The sequence below is a fragment of the Chrysemys picta genome, chromosome 17, assembly GCF_011386835.1.
Source record: "Chrysemys picta bellii isolate R12L10 chromosome 17, ASM1138683v2, whole genome shotgun sequence".
NCBI classification, from domain to species: Eukaryota; Metazoa; Chordata; order Testudines; family Emydidae; genus Chrysemys; species Chrysemys picta.
In genome coordinates, this window is record NC_088807.1 from 19,773,654 (window position 1) to 19,791,127 (window position 17,474).

Sequence of the window (17,474 nt, forward strand, 5' to 3'; positions counted from 1 at the left end):
TTCATGCTGACGCTGTCTCTCATTCTCCTGTCTCTGTCTCTCATTCTCCTCCCGTTCACGCTGATGCTGTCTCTCTTTCTCCTCCCGTTCATGCTGACGCTGTCTCTCTTCATGCTGTCTCTGTTGTTCACGATCCTCCAGCTCTCTCAGTTTTAGCTCTTTCTCCCATTCCAGCCAATTCCGCTCCACGGATGCCGAACGTCGCCGGGAGGATCCTCTGCTGGCCGGCGAGCTTCGCCGGGGGGATCCCCTGCTGGCCGGGAGGGTCACGGCGCCTTCGGTATTTGCTGGGCTCCTCCCCACCCTTCCCCTAGGCATAGGAAGGAGGGGTCTCGGGAAGCCCTCAGCAGCCGGCTGACCACTCCCAGCTGGGACAGACACTGGTGCCTGCGCTGCATTTGCCAGGCGGCTTCCGTGAGACACAGGGATCAGTTCATTCGCGCGATCTTCCGCCTCCAGCCGGGCAATGAGCTGTTCTTTGGTGAGCCTCCCAATGCACAGCCCCCTCTGCTTGCACAGCTCCACCAGGTCGCTCTTAAGCCGCTTGGCATACATCTTCCTGCTGGCCACTCACCGGCCTGTGTGCTCACAGCTCCCCACAGTTCCCAGGGGGCCCCCTAGTGTGCCAGCCCTTCTCGTGGTCACCACCTCTCTGCCAGGGTCGAGCTGCAGACTCCTCCGCCCCTGGGACCACTCGCTGCGATCCCCCCGGGGGACCCTGTTACCGCAAAAGTCCTTCTCGCTGGTCACACACTCCCAGGGGTAATAACCGTCTCTCTCTCACTCTTCAGCACGCCTGGTCCCCGTCAATCCCCCTTCGTTTTACTGCTCCCCAGTCACTTACTGCAGGAAGCGCCGTCCACGGGTTGCAGTAGATCCCGCCGCTGCCACCAGTTGTTGTGGAGTGTGGGGGAGTCAGGGCCCTGCACCCCTCTTCCCGAGATTCACTGCGACTCTCAACCAGCCAGTAAAGCAGAAGGTTTATTTAAGGACAGGAACACAGTCTCAAGCAGAGCGTGTAGGTACGACCAGACCCCCTCAGTTAGGTCCCTCTGGGAGGTTCAGGGGGCTTAGACCCCAGCTTGGGATTCCCTGCGTTGCACCACCCAGCCCAAACCGAAACTAAACTCCAAACTCCTCCCGCTGCTCCTCTCCTTTGTTCAGTCTCCCGGGCAGAAGGTGTTAATTCTCCCCACCCCCGTTCCTGGCTCAGGTTACAGCTCAGGTAGCTTCCTTCAAGGGAAGTCCCCCCTCCTCACTGCAATCCCCCTGCAACATTCCCAGGTCAAATCTGCCCTGCTCCCTGCTCCGTCACACCAACTTCCTTCTCAGGTACCGTCGCTGCAGACACTGTTCTTAGCTGAGTGATATGGCACAGAGACAGGATGGCAGGGGTTGTGGTTTCTGGTTCCCATGAGCAGGGCAGGGAGGGGTAAATTAGATCCTGAGTTGTTAAAGGAGCAGCAGATAAATCTGTGAAAGGGGAAGTCTGCCCAGAGCCAGCGCTCGCTTCCTGTTTCTGCTGCTGCCAGTGAAACTCTGCATAAATCTGATGCCCCAGCACCTACCCTGTTATATACCCTGGCTCTGGTGGGGGTGAGGGGGCAATGATTGGGGGGCATGGATGGCTGGGAGCCAGGACTCCTGGGTTCTCTCCCTGGCTCTGGTTGGGGAAGTGGGCTGTAGTGGATAGAGAAAAGGACACAGATTAGAGCCAGCCCCGCCCCCGTGGAGGTGAAAGGCCCCGTGTCCCTTCCCCAGCCCATCCCCAGGGCAGTGGGTCTGCGCAGCTCACGGCCCAGGGGGGCTGAGCCAGGATGCTGAGAAAGGGACATGGGGGGAAGGGGGAGCCTAGAAAGGGGAGGGGACAAGATCACGGGGACAGAGCGCTAGAGAAACTGGGCCCCCTGGTAGATACCCCAGCTCTGGCTCCCCAACTGATTTGCCCTTCACCCCCCACCCCCAACGTTCAGCCATTGGCCCCCTCAGCCCCCTGTTCTGCCCCCTGGCCTGCGTCCCTTCCCCCAATCACATCCCCCCAACCCCACCCCATCCCGTGTCCCCTCATGTCCCTGGCTGTCCCCCCTGTTCTGTCCCCTCAGCCTGTAATTGCCTCACGTCCCCCCCCTCAGGTCCCCACACTCCTAGTGCTGCCCCGTCCCATGTCCCTTTACCCCCAGTTGTGCCTTCATGCCCCATGTTCCGTCCCCTGTTCTCCCTCCACCCCCTATCCCCTCACGCCCCCGACCTCCCCATTGTAGGGAAGGGACCCCTGGCTGTCCTCAGTTAATGTGGCCGCCCCGAAACCCCCTGCAGCCCTCACTGACCCCTGGCTAAGATGGCTGATGCCTCAGCCTGGGGACGGGAACAATCCTCCCCCCCCCGACTGTTGCGGTGGGGCGATGGCTGCATGGGAACGAGCCCCCCGGCATCTCTGACCCTAGCCTGACCCCCAGCCTGTGTCCCCCCAACTCCCATCTCTTGATCCCACCCTGTGGCCATGGGGGGTCATTTCCTCCCCCCACGCCCCTCCAGCAAGTGTGGGGAGCAGAGAAGGGGGGTCAGGAAAGGGTATTGGGGGGCTGGGAATGTTGGGGCGCTGGAGTATCTAAAGGGTCAGAGAGGAGGAAGAGGGGAGGGGATGGTGAGGCATGGGGGGGTCATTATGGGGCACGGAATGTGGGGCAGGAGGGTATGTGGGGGCAGGAGACTGAGGAGAAAGAAAGTGGGGGACCCAGGACTGAGGGGGCAGGAGCAGGAGGGGGCAGTGAGAGGGGTAGCAATGGCAGCTCCCTCCTGGGGGCACCGTCTTCTCCTCCCCCCTCAGACACCCCAACAATCCTAAACCCCCCTCCCCCCTGACCTTCTGGGGGGAGCCTGTCTGCCCTCAAACTCCTGTCCCCCATCCTGTCCCCCTCAACCCCCCTCCCGACACCCCCAACCTACTTCCCTCAAACTTCTGGCTCCTGCTAGACACCCTCCATGGGGGGCCCCAGAAAAGCCGGCGGCTAAATCCCTCTGCGCCTTGTTGTGTTCATGGAGACGCAATAAAGGGCCCAAGGTGAGAACACACCCCAGCCCCTGCCCCACACTGAACAGGGTTAAAAACGGGCTGGGGGTGGGGTCCAGAGCCTGCAGCCTGCTCAGCCCCACAGCAAACCCCCCATTGACCCCTGGGACCGGCTGTTACAGACCCAGCAGAGCAGGAACCAGGGGAGCTGTGGCAGGTGCCGTGTGAAACGAGGGGTTTGTTCCAGCCCCGGCCCCGTTCGCTGGAGCGAGTCTCTAGCCGGAAAATCCCCCGGGTTTGGGCGTCTCCCCGCTGGCGCCGGAGACGCTAGTGACTGTCCTGGGGGGGCAGAGGAGCCGGCGGAGCTGGGCTGGAGCCCGCGTCGCCGCGGCTGCTGTTAAAGTCCGACCCCGTTTCCTCCTGGGTTGGGGGTGCATCCGGGGGAGGGGCGATGGCGTTGGGGTCCGTCTCTCCGGCCGCTTTGCTCAGGACGTCTCCACAGAGCAGGGTCTGGATGGCCCGGGGCTGCGTCTACACTGCAGAGCAATAGGGCTTGAACCCTGGGGGCCGGCTTGACTCCCATGGGGTGCTGGGGCACTAGGTCCAAGCCCCGGGGGAGCACGATGGCTGTGTAGACGAAAGGGGGGGTAGACCTGAGCCTGTGTTTGCATTGCCGCGAAGACACAGTCACTGAGTTCACCGGTGCTTCCTGCTGTTGCGTGTGGATGGTTCAGGGTCGGGCCCTCTGATGTCCCTCTGGATCTGGGTTGGATTCAATCAATTCCTTAAGGGCCCAGACAGCCTGGTGCCACCCACACCTCTGGGCCCGCACTGCCCCTGAGAGCAACTGTAACCCTAGTCCTCCCCCAACCCTGGTAGCCATGCGAAGGACAGAGGGAAACTGAGGCACGCTGGGGCTCCATAATAATATTACAGGGCATTGCCCCTTGGTCACATACGGGGAGACATCCCCGTTCTGCTGTACAAGGTGGCTCTGCAGCATGCAGAAATAGGGCAGTACCCCTTTAAACTGGAGGTGAGCCCTCAATGGGCACTCACCGGGTTCTGTGTTGTACAAAGGGCCCCAGAGCAGACAGAGCAACTGGGCGCGTGAAGCCAGGCTGGACCTGTGGGAGTGTAGCTGGTGAACGGGGGTAGGTGGCACCAGTCTGGGGAGACTCTGGAAGGGGCAGAAGAGGAAGGGGCAGAAGAGGGGGGCAACCAGAACTTCCCAAAGGGAGGGGTGGCTGACGAGTTTCGGGGCAACTGGGCTCTTCCCCTGGTTCCCAGCAGCGACCGCAGCTCCCTCCACACTGCCCCACGGCCCCGCAGCCCCTTCCCAGGGCTGGTTCGTAGGACAATTAGGAAAGAAAAGGGACGCCTGGTCCAGGACTGGTTCCCCCAGGCAGGGGCCTATTGCCAGGGGGGCTTGCCCTGGAAGGTCCCAGGTTTGCCACGCACTAGGCTCTTAGCCCAAAGGCTGAGGGGAGGTGGGATACGGGCCCCCCAACTGCAATGGGCTCAGGGCTAGATTCTGATCCCAGATGGCAATCTGGAGTCACCCACTCTCCTCCCAGAGCCTGGGATAGAACCAAGGAGTCCTGGCTCCCAGTCCCCCCGCTCTAACCACTAGACCCCACTCCCTTCTCAGAGCTAGGGGTAGAACCGAGGAGTCCTGGCTCCCAGCCCCCATGCTTTAACCACTAGACCCCACTCCCCTCCCAGAGCCAGAGATAGAACCTGAGAGTCCTGACCCCCCACCCCAGTGCCCTATACCCTAATCCCACCTTTTGGCACATGGCATGGCTGTTATGGAAATACTCTCCCACTGGGAGGCGCTGTGGAGAGCAGGGTGGGAGCAGTGGCTATGTGATGGGGGGGCTCCCCATTCCCCAGCCCCATCTCTCCCAGTAGGGGGCGTCTCCACACAGAATTGCTGCTCAACCAGTGTCCCTGCTTCGCAGGGGGCGCCGGCGACTGGAAGAATCATTTCACCATGGCGCAGAGCGAGCACTTTGCCCAGATTTACCGAGAGCGGCTGCAGGAGCTGGCTGGGACCGTCCCCTGGGACAAGGAGTGACACCCGCCCCCAGCTCAGGCAGGGTGCACGGGGCTGTACATAACCAGGGAACACCGTGGCTGCTGGATGTCCCTCCATGGAGATAGGGCTCCCCCTAGTGGTGTCCCGCGGTAGCTCCCCCCCAAGAGCAGCTGGTGCTACTGCCAGGGGGGCGCCCTCGCCAGACATCCGGTGCCCCACGTTTGCCCCTGACCACGTCCACTCTTTCCTGCCCATTTCCCTCTCCGCCAAATAAAAGCTGCCTGCATCTAGGGGTCGGTTTATATCCCACGCTGCTCCTGAACCCCCTAGTCTGGATGGCAGGACACGCCATCAGCAGCTGCCTCGCCTATTGCATCCACCTGGGAGCCAGGACTCCTGGGTTATCTCCCTGGCTCTGGGAGGGGAGTGGGGGCTAGTGGTTAGAACAGGGGGGGCGGGGCTGGGAACCAGGACTCCTGGGTTCTATCCCTGGCTCTAGGAGGGCCATTCATAGAGCGGATGGTGACGCTTCCCCCAAGCACCACCACCCTGCTGGGGCTCACCGAGATGGTGGGTTTGGGGTATTCTCACCCTGCTTTCGACAAGAGACAGGAGTTAAACAGGGGAGACACAGCCCCCCGCCCAGCCCCAGCCCCAATTCAGTCCATCCGTCATTCAGCCTCTCTAGGATTCTGTCCCCTACCAGGGTTGGTACTGCCTTCCCATGGGGCTTGGGGGCAGGGGCTTCACCCAGACGTAGCTCAGGACCCGGCTGCATGAGAGATCACCCGCCCCGCCCCCCACAGCCCCACTACAGGCCAGCCAGGGAGCCTGACCAGTGGGCCCCCTGCAGCTCTGACCCCCACCCTGGGGTTGGAAATAGAGTCTGTGACTGACAGGAGTCACACAAGACCCACCTTTCCCCAGGTCTCGGGAATGGGGGGCTGTGAGTACAAGGGAGGGAGCTGTTGGGGGTGGATCTGGGAGGTTCTCCCCATGGCTGCACTGACCGTGAACGTTTCGGTTCCCCGAGGGGATCTGGAGCCCATGCATGGGCCCTATTAGCATCTGTATGAGCTGAAATAAATCCATGTACCGCCCTCAATGGCCGATCCTCACAGCCTGTGGGGGGCAGGACATTGAACCAGGGGACGGTTCAAATCCCAGCTGCTTTGTCAGACCCCGGTAGCCAGATTCAGCTCCTAGTTACTCCATGGTGGGGAGGGGCACAGAAGAACGGGGCCGGGTCTGAGGTCACAGGGGGAGTTTGGGTTGAGTTTTGGGGAAGGTTCAGGGCTGAGTTCCTCTTCCTCCCCCGCATCATGGACCCTTCCTGATGTTAATGTCCTCCCCACAGACTGATACTTACATCCCAATGCCCAGCTGTGCCCGGCCAGCCAGCAGTCTGGAAAGGAGACGGGTCATTAGGGACCACATCCCAGAGCAACTGGATCCTACAGCCTGGTCTCAGTTCCCCCCTCTATGTGCACACGCCCTGGTCTCAGATCCCCCCGCCATTGGCGCATGACCTGGTCGCAGATCCTCCTGCATGAGCACATGCCCTGGTTTCAGATCCCCCATCTCCATGGGCACATGCCCTGGCTGTCTCCAATACTCACCGAGTGAGAGGATGGTGAGAGCAGACTCCATGATGGGGGTAGTGGGGGGCTCCTCAGCGCTGCCACCAATGCCCCGGTGCCCAGCTCCACCGAGCACTGAAAGAGGCACTGAGCCAGGTACTGCAGCCGCGGGAAGCTGGCAATGGCTCATCTCTTCCTGCGTCCCTCACACGTTTGCTCTCATCTGCCAGCAACATCTACATCGGACAAAATAGCCCCAGCAAACCACATCCTCTCGTGCCACGGCCCACGGCCCACGGCCCCCGCGCTGGGCAGGGGGCACCCCCGGGATGTGCGGACACTGTCACCAACTCCCCCTGCCACATCGGGGCAGAGTGATGGGCCCCGTAGCCTGTGTCTCCCTCCCTGCTTTTTGGGGAGTCTCAGTGGTTAGATCGGGGGGGCGGGAAGCCAGGACTCCTGGGTTCCACCCCTGGCTCTGGGAGGGGAGTGGGGTATCTCCTTGTTCCAGGGCTGGGGAATGGCTGGCTCAGGGGGTGAACAATGGGACACGGGGTCTCTCCCCTCTGGGGGGGGCGCTGGTTCCAATCCAGCCCCAAGGCAGGGGCACAAGAAGAGTCAACTATCCTTTCACCATTGGGTGGGGGTCCTGTATCCCTTTGCCCCTCCTGACCCATGTCCCCTCCTAACCCCCAATCCCATCCCCATTCTCCCCCCCATATCCCCTCATGTCCCTCAGCCCTCCATCCCATATCCCCTCACACCCCGTCCGCTCCCCCACTCTGCCCCCCTGGCCCATGTCCCCTCACACCCGTGTTCTGCCCCTCAGCCTGCCCCTGTCACGACCCAATGGCCCCCTCCCTCAGGGGGTCCCCGGGGAGGCAAATCAGCATGGTATGTTGCTAACGCTGTTGCAAGCATTACCAGGCATTTTGGGGAAGGGTTAAAGGTGTGAGCATGGAGTGAAAGATTCTTTTGCAGGTTGCAGGCCGAAGGGGGAAGCAGGGAGAAAGGAATGGATTAACTCGATGCTCCAGGTCTGAAGATAAGACACAGGCTCCAGCCTAAGGCCACAGCACACGATGGACGCTGGGCAGCCTGCCAAGAAAGACGGGGGCCTGGAGTCCAATCCCGACCAGCCGTGAGAAAGGAAGATTCAGCTGCATAAACCTGCAGCGGCTGCAAAACTGAGCGAGACAGTGAACGCCGACGAGGGGGAAAACAACTGATGTAGCGCCCCTAAAGCCAGGATGTTTTGGGAAAACTGGAGAAGCTACAAAAGGCCAGTTTGGACTGGTACAAAGAGCATGGGGGGGGGGGGTAGAAGTCCAGGACCGAGATGCCCCCAGAAGACCCTAAGGTTTAAAAACCTCCCAAGAGCTGAGGCAAGTCGGAGATCAACGGGGAACCTTGGGTGACCTGGGCCCAGGACAGAACTCCCGTCCACCTTTACCCCTCTTCTTCTTACGTTACACCCAGGCTTGGCCAGCCTCGGGTCATACGTGTGTGAGTTTGAAAGTGGGTTAGGGCTTGGGGCACTAACGCTTTCTTCCTTCCTCTGAGTGACGTGGGGAGCACCCATTGTTCTCCGCTGTTATTTTATTATTTGATTAATAAAGCTTTAAAATTCAGACACTTGATGTGCTCCGTCATCTTCTCCCCTAAAGATCCTGTGGCCTCCGCCTGATCACCTGACGCCCCCGGGCAGATTGATAACAGAAATATGTCAGGTTTCAGAGTAACAGCCGTGTTAGTCTGTATCCGCAAAAAGAAGAACAGGAGTACTTGTGGCACCTTAGAGACTAACAAATTTATTAGAGCATAAGCTTTTGTGGACTACAGCCCACTTCTTCGGATGCATATAGAATGGAACATATATTGAGGAGATATATATACACACATACAGAGAGCATAAACAGGTGGGAGTTGTCTTACCAACTCTGAGAGGCCAATTAATTAAGAGAAAAAAAACTTTTGAAGTGATAATCAAGCTAGCCCAGTACAGACAGTTTGATAATAAGTGTGAGAGTACTTACAAGGGGAGATAGAGTCAATGTTTGTAATGGCTCAGCCATTCCCAGTCCTTATTCAAACCGGAGTTGATTGTGTCTAGTTTGCATATCAATTCTAGCTCACCAGTCTCTCTTTGGAGTCTGTTTTTGAAGTTTTTCTGTTGTAATATAGCCACCCGCAGGTCTGTCACTGAATGACCAGACAGGTTAAAGTGTTCTCCCACTGGTTTTTGAGTATTTTGATTCCTGATGTCAGATTTGTGTCCATTAATTCTTTTACGTAGAGACTGTCCGGTTTGGCCAATGTACATGGCAGAGGGGCATTGCTGGCACATGATGGCATATATCACATTGGTAGATGTGCAGGTGAACGAGCCCCTGATGGTATGGCTGATGTGATTAGGTCCTATGATGATGTCACTTGAATAGATATGTGGACAGAGTTGGCATCGGGGTTTGTTACAAGGATAGGTTCCTGGGTTAGTGGTTTTGTTCAGTGATGTGTGGTTGCTGGTGAGTATTTGCTTTAGGTTGGGGGGTTGTCTGTAAGCGAGGACAGGTCTGTCTCCCAAGATCTGTGAGAGTAAAGGATCATCTTTCAGGATAGGTTGTAGATCTCTGATGATGCGCTGGAGAGGTTTTAGTTGGGGGCTGAAGGTGACAGCTAGTGGTGTTCTGTTATTTTCTTTGTTGGGCCTGTCTTGTAGGAGGTGACTTCTGGGTACTCGTCTGGCTCTGTCAATCTGTTTTTTCACTTCAGCAGGTGGGTATTGTAGTTTTAAGAATGCTTGATAGAGATCTTGTAGGTGCTTGTCTCTATCCGAGGGATTGGAGCAAATGCGGTTATATCTTAGAGCTTGGCTGTAGACAATGGATCGTGTGGTGTGTCCTGGATGGAAGCTGGAGGCATGTAGGTAAGTGTAGCGGTCAGTAGGTTTCCGGTATAGGGTGGTATTGATGTGACCATCGCTTATTAGCACAGTAGTGTCCAGGAAATGGACCGCTTGTGTGGATTGATCTAGGCTGAGGTTGATGGTGGGATGGAAATTATTGAAATCATGGTGAAATTCCTCAAGGGCTTCTTTTCCATGGGTCCAGATGATTAAGATGTCATCAATGTAGCGCAAGTAGAGTAGGGGCATTAGGGGACGAGAGCTAAGGAAGCGTTGTTCTAAGTCAGCCATAAAAATGTTGGCATATTGTGGGGCCATGTGGGTACCCATAGCAGTGCCGCTGACTTGAAGGTATATATTGTCCCCAAATGTGAAATAGTTGTGGGTGAGGACAAAATCACAAAGTTCAGCCACCAGGTTAGCTGTGACATTATCAGGGATACTGTTCCTGATAGCTTGTAGTCCATCTTTGTGTGGAATATTGGTGTAGAGGGCTACTGTGCTAATAAGCGATGGTCACATCAATACCACCCTATACCGGAAACCTACTGACCGCTACACTTACCTACATGCCTCCAGCTTCCATCCAGGACACACCACACGATCCATTGTCTACAGCCAAGCTCTAAGATATAACCGCATTTGCTCCAATCCCTCGGATAGAGACAAGCACCTACAAGATCTCTATCAAGCATTCTTAAAACTACAATACCCACCTGCTGAAGTGAAAAAACAGATTGACAGAGCCAGACGAGTACCCAGAAGTCACCTCCTACAAGACAGGCCCAACAAAGAAAATAACAGAACACCACTAGCTGTCACCTTCAGCCCCCAACTGAAACCTCTCCAGCACATCATCAGAGATCTACAACCTATCCTGAAAGATGATCCTTTACTCTCACAGATCTTGGGAGACAGACCTGTCCTCGCTTACAGACAACCCCCCAACCTAAAGCAAATACTCACCAGCAACCACACATCACTGAACAAAACCACTAACCCAGGAACCTATCCTTGTAACAAACCCCGATGCCAACTCTGTCCACATATCTATTCAAGTGACATCATCATAGGACCTAATCACATCAGCCATACCATCAGGGGCTCGTTCACCTGCACATCTACCAATGTGATATATGCCATCATGTGCCAGCAATGCCCCTCTGCCATGTACATTGGCCAAACCGGACAGTCTCTACGCAAAAGAATTAATGGACACAAATCTGACATCAGGAATCAAAATACTCAAAAACCAGTGGGAGAACACTTTAACCTGTCTGGTCATTCAGTGACAGACCTGCGGGTGGCTATATTACAACAGAAAAACTTCAAAAACAGACTCCAAAGAGAGACTGGTGAGCTAGAATTGATATGCAAACTAGACACAATCAACTCCGGTTTGAATAAGGACTGGGAATGGCTGAGCCATTACAAACATTGACTCTACCTCCCCTTGTAAGTACTCTCACACTTATTATCAAACTGTCTGTACTCGGCTAGCTTGATTATCACTTCAAAAGTTTTTTTTCTCTTAATTAATTGGCCTCTCAGAGTTGGTAAGACAACTCCCACCTGTTTATGCTCTCTGTATGTGTGTATATATATCTCCTCAATATATGTTCCATTCTATATGCATCCGAAGAAGTAGGCTGTAGTCCACGAAAGCTTATGCTCTAATAAATTTGTTAGTCTCTAAGGTGCCACAAGTCCTCCTGTTCTTCTTTTTGAGAAATATGTCACACACCATCCCACTAGACCTGGTCGCCATCTCCCATTGCTCTCAAAGGGAGGGAAGCCCCCGGCGGCCCTCAGTTAACATGGTTGGCCCCTTTCTTTCTCATGCTGCCCCCTGGCAAAATGGCCGACATCTCTGTCTGGGGGGGAACAATCTGGCCCCCTGGACTGTCGGGGTGGGTGATGGCTGTGTGGAAATGAGCCCCCCCCACTGCTTCTCTGACCCAGCCTGTCCCCAGCCTGTGCCTCCCCCAACTTCCGTCTCTAGATCCCACTTTGTGGCCATTGCAGGGTCGTTGCCTCTACCCCGCACACTCCTCCCCCTGGCTGGGTGTCGGTGTGAAAACAATTCTGCCCCCTGCTTTGCCGTGTGGGGGGAGCTACATGGGAAAGAGCTCTCCGGCCTGCCCCCCCTACACTCACCCCCAGTCAGCCCATCTCCCCCAAATCCCCCATCTCCCACCCAGCCTCTTCCCCATCAGGGAGGGAGGCTGAGGGTACATGGGGATGTGGGGGCCATTATAGGCCAGGCAGCGTGTGGGGCAAGGAGGGAGGGAAGAAGAATGTGGGGGGAGGGGAAGGGGAGCTGAGACTGAGGGGGCAGGAACTGAGGGGAGGCTGGGGCAGGACAGTGACAGGGGAGGGGGGTGAGTGGGGTCCCCCCCAGTGTGTTTCAGACTGAACCTGCCCCATGGCCATGGGGCACCCCATCCCCTCCCAGTTCTGCAGGGTTTTTTGCAGGAAACAATCCTGCCCCCAACGTCCAGCTCACACCCACTGCAGATGGGGGGGCTACATGGCAAAGTTTGGGGAGGAGAGAAGGGGGATCAGTAAAGGGTATTGGGGGCTGGGAATGTGGGTGGGGTAGGAGCATCTAGAGGGGCGGGGGGAAGGAGTAGGGGAGGGGAGGTATGGGGGCCATTATGGGGCAGGGAATGTGGGGCAGAGGGGGCTGCAGGATGCTGGGGGGGGGGCAGGAGACTGAGGGGAAAGAAAGTGGGGGACCCAGGACTGAGGGGGCAGGAGTAGGAGGGGGCAGTGCAAGGGAAACCTGCTAAGGCATAGAAATCGCAGCTCCCTCTGGGGGGCACCATCAGCCGCTCCCCCCGACCCCCTCAAACAATCGTGCCTCCCGACTCTGACCTTCTTGGGGGACCCTGTCTGCACTCAAACTCCTGTCCCCCATCCAGCCCCTGTCCCCTCAGCCCCCCTCCCATTACCCCCAACCTACTTCCCTCAAACTCCCGGCTCCCCTCAGCCGGCCGCCCCAAACACTCACTATGGGGGCCCCCAGTGCGCCCTGTTGTGTTCATGGAGATGCAATAAAGGGCCCGAGGTGTAAACACGCCCCAGCCCCTACCCCACACTGAACAGGGTTAAACACAGGCCGGGGGTGGGGTCCAGAGCCCGCAGCCTGCTCAGCCCCACGGCAAACCCCCCAGTGACCCCTGGGACCGGCTGCTACAGACACAGCAGAGCAGGAACCGGGGGAGCCGTGGCAGGTGCCATCTGAAATATTGTTCCAGCCCCGGCCCTGTTCACTGGTGTGAGTCTCTCGCCGGAATATCCCCCTGGGTTTGGGCATCTCCTTCCTGGCCCTGGAGATGCTAGTAACTGTCCTGGGGGGGGGGGGGGCAGAAGAGCCAGCGGAGCTGGGCTGGAGCCGGCGTCGCTGCGGCTGCTGTTAAAGTCTGACTGTGATGGGTTCGGTCACAGAGACCCCCTTAGGACTGTCACCTGATGTGCTGAAAGTACCTCTGAGCCCATTTTCCCTGCCAGCTTGGGACCCTGCTGCAGAGAGAGGAGGGGGACAGACACCTGGGGGCAGTAAGTGCCGTTATTCCAGCGGCAGGGCCAGATGCAGTGTTCCCACACACAGAGGCCGAGGACTTTGTCTAGGGATGATGGGGGGGGGGGCGCGCTGGGATTCTGCGGGATGGGGGGGCCTGGCTCGGGGCTCAGCGATGAGCCCTGGTGGTCCTGGGGGATTTAACAACCCAGATGCTGGTTGGGAAAGCACTAGGGCCGAACGCACCCTGCCCAGTGCGGCCCTGGATGGATGGGGGACAACGGCGGGTGTCCGAGGGGGAGGCTGTAACCGGGAGCGGACGGTTTAGACTCGATGGGGACCCCCAGGCAAGAGCTGGGTGTGAAGGGGCAGGTGGCAGGCGTGTGGGGTGACCATGGCTGTGAAATGCCGGGTGCCCGGCCCTAAGGAAAGGGAGTGGGCAGAGCGGGCAGCACTGGGAATCCAGACAGGAAGGGGTTAGTTATCGAGTGCCCGGCCCCCCAGTGCTCTGGGCTCTCCACAGATGCAGGTGGTGCCCTCCCCATGCTGAGCCCTGCTACGGCCCCCCTGAGAGCCCTGGGCAGAGACCGGCCCAGCTGGACCACTGAGTGGAACCCCGTCGCCCTCCAGGGGCTGCTCTGTGGGGAGCCCGACGCGCCCAGTGCAGGGGCGGCTCCTCTAGCAGGTACCGAAGGGGCTCGTGCTCACGATGTGATGGGTTCGGTCACAGAGACCCTCTTGGGACTGTCACCTGACGTGCCAGGATTACCTCTGAGCCCGTTTTTCACTGCCAGCTTGAGATTTCAGAACCCTGCCTTGTTGAGCCAGACACGCCAGCCTGCTGCAACACAGACCCAGGTCTGGTCCATGCCTCGAAAGCTGCAGACTTTAACCAAAACCTGCTCAGCAGGTTTCCTATCTCCAGCACCCAGACACCCAGCTCCCAATGGGATCCAAACTCCAAATAAATCTGTTTTACTCTGTATAAAGCTTATACAGGGTAAACTCATCAATTGTTCGCCCTCTATAACACTGATAGAGAGATATGCACAGCTGTTTGCTCCCCCAGGTATTAATTAGTTACTCTGGGTTAATAAAATCACTTTTGTTTATTAATTAAGTATAAAAAGTAGGATTTAAGTGGTTTCAAGTAATAACAGACAGAACAAAGAAAGTTACCAAGCAAAATAAAACAAAATATGCAAGTCTAAGCCTAATACATGAAGAAACTGAATATTGGTAAATCTCACCCTCAGAGATGTTCCAATAAGCTTCTTTCACAGACTAGACTCCTTCCTAGTCTGGGCCCAATCATTTTCCCTGGTACAGTCCTTGTTAGTTCCAGCTCAGGTGGTAACTAAGGGATTTCTGATGACTGGCAGCCCCCTTTGTTCTGTTCCACCCCCATTTATATGTTTGGCACAAGGAGGGAATCCTTTGTCTCTCTGGGTTCCCACCCCTCCTTCTAAATGAAAAAGCACCAGGTTTAAGATAGATTCCAGTATCAGGTGACATGGTCACATGTCCCTGTGAGACCTCATTCTTCATTACCCACTGTCTGGCCCCCACATCCACAAGAAGGCTTGAGGCTAAGTAAACCATCTACAGCCAATTGTCCTAGTCAATGGGGGCCATCAAGATTCTAAACCACCATTAATTGACTTCAGACTTCACTTCATATTTCTAGTTTTAGATACAAGAATGATACATGCATCCAAATAGGATGAACACACTCAGTAGATCATAAGCTTTGTAATGATACCTTACAAGAGACCTTTTGCTTAAAGCATATTCCAGTTACATTATATTTACACTCATAAGCACATTTCCATAAACATATGGAGTGCAACGTGTCACGGACTCACAGATCGTGCCCACTCTTGGCCCCGTGCAGTCCGTGGGGGGGGGGGTGCCCCTTTCAGTGAGACAGCCCTTCTTGGGGGTCCACTCTCTCCTGGGGTTAGGCCCCTCCACCTCCTGGAGCTGCACCTCTCTGAGCCTTAGCACGTCTGTCTCTTGCCATGGGCCCCCTCAGGGAGTCCACTCGCTCTGGACCTCCACCCCCCGAAGGGGATGATGCAACCCTGTTCTCTAGCCCTGTGTGATTCTCAGCCAGCGTAAAACAGGAGGGTTTATTGAGCGTTGAACCCAGCTGTGATGAAGTGGGACTGTTCTTAATGTTTTCCTCAGTTTCCCCTATGCAGTTCTTAAGTATCTAGGTGGTGGGATAAGGGTGTATGGTTGCTGCAGAGCAAAGGGCCAGGGTACATAAATGCCCGACACTCCTAGCAACTGATGGCCTGGGCCCCTCCTCTGCAAAGGTGCCAACTGAAGGTGTTGGAGACAAAGGGATCAGGTGACCTCCTGGCCTGGGAAAGAGAAAAAGCCCAGAGAAGGAGGGGCTGGACAGGGGTGGGAGTTTGGAGCTAGCTGGGGACTGGAAGGGAGGGCAGACGGGGGTCTGCCTCGCTGGGCCCCAGAATGGACCCGGCAGAGGGGTCCTGTTCGCTGGCCCTACAAGCTCTGTTTTAGACCGTGTTCCTGTCATCTAATAAACCTCTGTTTTACTGGCTGGCTGAGAGTCACGTCTGACTGCAAAGTGGGGGGTGCAGAACCCTTTGGCTTCCCCAGGACCCCGCCTGGGCGGACTCGCTGTAGGAAGCGCACAGAGGGGCATATGCTGAATGCTCCCAGGTCAGACCCAGGAGGTGAAGCCGTGTGAGCTTCTTTCCCTGAAGACAGTCTGCTCCAAGGGAGAGGAGGCTCCCCAAAGTCCTGACTGACTTCGTGGGGAGCAGTTCCAGAGCATCGCCCAGAGACTCCGTGACACCAGCACAAGAAACTCTCAGGGCCTCAGGCCTGGCCTCCCTCAGCACAGCACATCCCAGTCTCCCTGCATCCAGGTGGGCTCTGCCTCCTCTCCCCCTCCAGCCCAGAGCCCCCTGCTCCCAGCTGGGCCTCTGATATTACCAGCCCCAAGGCCCGCCTCTGTCCATTGTCTTCGACCCAGGTAAACAGGGTCATAAACAGGGTCGCCTGGGCCTCCTCTCCTCTCTTCTGGCCTCTGGTCTCCTCTGTCTGGAACTGGCTGGTTAGGTCACCAGGGTCCTCTGTTCTCAGCCCATTGTCCTCCCACTGGCAAGAACCAGCTGCGATCCTTGAGCTGAGTCACCAGGTCACCAGTCGCTGAGGTATCCGTCCTCCAGGCCATTGGCTGGGGTCCCAAGTTCCCTCTCTGGTCCTCTGTAACAACAAACTCCCTCTCCCCTCCCCTCGTTAAACCAGTAACAGCTAGGGACACTGAGTCCCACCCCCCTGCATGCAAACCATTGGTAAAACAAGGAAAAAACAGGAAAATCCCCCACTTTGTCACATCTCTCCCCCCTTCGAGGCTGAATGGAACAGGGTCACTTAGCCAGTGACCTGGGGAAGTTCAGGGTCCCCGCCCCATGATAAAGCATCATCTATAACATTGGCCCTCCCCCTCACATGGACCACCTCCATGTCAAACCCCTGGAGGAGAAGGCTCCATCTCAGCAGCTTGGCATTAGCTCCCTTCATTTGATGCAGCCACGTCAGGGCGAATGGTCGGTGTACACGGTGAAGTGCCACCCAAATAGATTTGGCTGCAGTTTTTTAAGGGCCCACGCCATGGCCAGGCATTGCTTCTCTATGGCCGCATAGTGCTGCTCCCGGGGCAACAGCTTCTTGCTCAGGTACACAATGGAGTATCTCTCCCCCTTAGTATCAGTTTGCATCAGCACTGCACCCAGTCCCGGGTCTGAGGCGTCAGTGAAGGGTTTGTTAAAATACAGGTTTACCAGCACTGGGCCTTGGATAAGTGCCCTCTTCAGCACAGAGAGCCCTCTGGCACTGCTTGGTTCAGACCACCTTGTCCGGCTTCCCCTTCCTACAAAGCTCCGTGAGGGGAGCTGCCAGGGAGCTAAAGTGGGGCACAAACCTCCGGTAGTACCCCGCCATCCCAATGAAAGCCTGGACCCGTTTCTTAGTCTGGGGAACAGGCCAATCCTTGACTGCCTCCACTTTAGCCGGCTTCGGTTTCAGGTGGCCTCCCCGCACCTTGTGGCCCAGGTATAAAACCTCTGCCAATCCCACCTTGAACTTTTCAGTTTTTATGGTCAGTCCTGCATCATGGAGGCGGCCCAGCACCCTCTTCACCTGGGACACATGTTCCTCCCAGGTCTGGCTAAAGACACAGATATCGTCAATATACGCTAGAGCAAAGCCCTCCATCCCCCTTAGTAACTGATCCCGCAGATGCTGGAAGGTGGCAGGTGTCCCCTTGAGGCCGAAAGGCAGGACCAGGAACTCAAAGAGCCCTATTGGGGTGGTGAAGGCAGATTTCACCCTGGCCTCTGAGTCCAAGGGCACCTGCCAGTAGCCTTTGGTAAGAT